Raw genomic sequence first — 3,780 nt, 5'->3', positions numbered from 1 at the left:
AAAAGAGAGAGATGCCAACGTCACTCCTGCAAATTAGGATTATAGCACTTCAGTTTAAGCTGCCACTTTCTAATTTATTCAAGTACCCATTTAGTATATCTTCGCTTATCATCGAATCAGACCTCGTCTCTCACTGAGCCATCCTATAGTCCAACCGGCCTGAAGTTTACGTAGGTCCCCGTAAGACTAACCCTAGGCTGCTTGATACCGAAAATAAATCTGTCACAGCCCCGAGACCCCCAGCGGAAGCCCGCCCGGCGCGGCCCAGATCCCGCCATACATGTCTATCACCATATAAGGCCGCTAAACAGACAATACACTAACAACAATAATACAAAGCCATTCTAGCAGTCCACAGAGCAATTAATCAGTACACAGTCTCCCATCGCTACAACACAGGGATACAGTTACAAACTAAATCCATAATTAATAACATAAACATATAGTACAATGGGCGATCCCTATATAACAAGTGCTAAAGGATACACAAGTGTCTCTCTACACAGGGTACAAAACCTCAAACCTCTCAGATATAAAACGGAGAAGCTATAAACCCCTAGGCAATCAGAAACTCTACGCCGAGCATAGCTACGCGACCACCTTGCGGCGATCGCCCGTACTCCGCCGGCCGAAGGCTCTAAAAGGCAACATGGAAACAGGGGCGTGAGAACTATTGAAGAATAGTTCGCCCAATCCGCAATTACTAGACACATGGCGTTTGTTACCTTCCAGTGAATGCACCACAAGGCCAGCCTACAATAGAATCTCAGATCGACCTATAAATGTAGGAACAGCGAAAGGCAAGGCTAAATATGTAACTTTACTACAACCATATATCTCTACTTAGTATAAATAGCATAAGTATGCAAGTCAACGTATTCATGCCAGAAAAGTCTCCAAGCTACCATACATGTCCACGAATCCGAATAGTAAGTCCGTTGTTTACTATTCCTATTTTGTCAATGTCCAAGTAGTACACTAAGTCATTCAACCTGTCCATTATGTCAATGATGAATACTCAAGTCAAATCTGAAGAGACCCAACCCGAAGGCTGATCTATGGCCCTTGAGACCCACCCGCGAAAGCTGTCTGGTCCGTCCGAGCCTAAAATGCCCCGTGGTAGTCAACATCCCACCCTAGGTAATTGAGCCTGGCCACCACGGCGACCCGCCGCGCGGAAGGGTAGTCCAAACATCCCCCCACCCTAGGGAAGAGTCCTGGGCCCACGCAATACCCTTCGGCGCCAAATCCGCACGCGAATATGTATCGGCGATGGCCATCTTCGGAAGTGCCGGCTTTAGGGAGCGACCCTCACAAGCATGTGCGAATAAGCCACAATGCAAGTTAATCAACGATCTAGTCGCAAAGTACCCGTGAAATCCTCAATGTTCAGTAACAAGGTAAATTATAGCAAATTCCTCGTGGCACACAGTCCACTATGTCATCATATCCTGCAAATATGGAATATAGTTGTTGTCAATGTGCCTATTGATCAAAGTCTCCTATGTTGCACGTTCTAAATAAATTCTCTAGTCCAAGTGCCGTCTTTTATGACACTGATGGCTCATTTTGTCCCACACTGGATAACTAACGTTCAAGAACTTAATAATTTCTAGTCAAAATCGAAGCATGAAACTTATTTCTATCATCCTCATAAAATTCGCACGGCATGCACATATTAAACGAAGCATGTCTCTCTACTATATAGACGTAACTTTCTTGAATGCATAACATAATAGTTCCAAGCATTCACAATTCCCATAAATCTACTCTTAAACATGAATATGCATGAATTTGAAGAGAATGAAAGCATTACCACTTAGGAGGAATTTCCCTCTCCGGGATTTCAAGGAAAAGCCAAACCCACGCGTCGTCAACGAGCTCTCGTTTGTCACGACGAAGGCGTCCACGGCACAACTCACTAGTACCTAAAGGTAGCGAGAAACATATGTCATCTTTAGTCGAACACGAACGACGGCTAAGTTCAATCATGAAGCATATAGGTGCTAGGTTGATCGAAAACTCACCGATTGGGCGAAGAAGCTCTTACAAATCTCCAATGGGAGATAGAGGTCCTTCTAATCTAACCAACAAAGGTTCAAAACCCATCTAATGTTGGTAGGCAAAAGCTCAAGAACGACAAATCCCCAAAATGTTAACCCTAAAATCCAAAATCTAGGGTTTATCCTAGTAAAATCCAACAAAAAACTGAGATGCTAGAGGAAAGGATTCGATTACTAACACTCTTAGAAGCTCGCAACTAGGCCCCAAAATCCAAATTGGGTTTGAAGATTCTGCCCTCCACAAAGCTCCAAATCCCGCACTCAGAGGCTTCTCTCATGAGAAACCAATAAGAAGCAAGAAAACAGCAAGGAGGAGAAATCAAAAACCCACCAAAATCCATCAAAAATCGGAAGAGAACTCAAGAGAGGAAGTTCTTTACGCTTATCTCCCAGTTTAAGGGCTCAAAGGAGCTCTCAAGGGGCTGGGGTGTTCTTAAATAGGAGGTTGCATACAATGCAAAAACACCACCCCACCGAAATTGCCCAATTTTACATTGTCGTACCTGTACACGGGAAAAGTGTAGCCGTACACCTCCTGCAAAACTTGCCCAACCCGAGCCTCGTGTCAAGCGCCCCGACCCCGAGCGGAAGCCTCGCCCGCGCGTGCCCAGACCCGCCATATGTCTACAACAATATAAGGCGTCTAAAAACAGACATAATAAAAGCAATAATAAAAGACATCTAGGAGTATCAGAGCATAATAAATGTCTAAATGCTACAACAAGGGATAAGGATAAAACTGTAAATCCACTAAATAGAACATAAAGTAAGTACAATGGGGATCTCATAACAAGTGCTAAAAGGAGTACAAAGTGGTCTCTCTATACAGGGTACAAAGCCTCACACTCTCTCAAAATACAAAATGGAGAAAAAGCAACCACCTAGCGCAAAAGAAACTCTCCCGGGATGGCTACGCGACACCCTTGCCGCGATCCCGTGCCTCCGCCGGTGCCGAAGGCTCTGAAAAGGAAACATAGAAACAGGGGCGTGAGAACTATTAAAATAGTTCCCAGTGGGCAATTACTGACTTCAGTGAATGCACCACAAGGCCCAAAGCTACAAAAGATGTCAGTGACTATAAATGTAGGAAAGCGAAAGGCAAGTAAAAATGTAACTTACTACAACATGATATCTCTACTTAGCATAAATAGCATAAGGATGAAGCAACTATGCACGAAGTGAAAGTCTCCAACTATTATAATATTCACAATGCGAAATAGTAAAGTTCCGTTGTTTACTATTCTAGTCGAAGTCCAAGTAATACTCTAAGTCAGTATCTGTCCACATGTCATGATGAATGCAAATGGAGGAAACCCAAAAAGAAGCAAGAAAAGCAAGGAGGAGAAGATCAAAACCCACCAAAATCCATCAAAAATGGAAGAGAACTCAAGAGAGGGAGTTCTTACCTTGTCTCCTCAGGTTTAGGGCTCAAAGGAGCTCTCAAAGGGGCTGGGGTTGTTTATAAAGGGGTTGCAACAATTGCAAAAACACCCCTCCACGAAAACAGCCCGCTCTGCACTGTGTACCGGTACACGGGTTTGTGTACCGGTACACCACCCACGAAAAGCCAAACCCAAGCCTCGGGTTTGCTGGGAAATGGTCTGTGTACCGGTACACCACCACGTACCGGTACAGCCATCGATCACGTACCGGTACAGCAAGCTAACCCGTACCGGTACGCAGCCCGCTGAAGGCAACCCGAGAGCTAACCAAAAAT

Source organism: Ananas comosus, linkage group 4 (genome assembly GCF_001540865.1).
Source record: "Ananas comosus cultivar F153 linkage group 4, ASM154086v1, whole genome shotgun sequence".
Taxonomy (NCBI): Eukaryota; Viridiplantae; Streptophyta; class Magnoliopsida; order Poales; family Bromeliaceae; genus Ananas; species Ananas comosus.
This window is presented reverse-complemented; position numbering follows the sequence as displayed.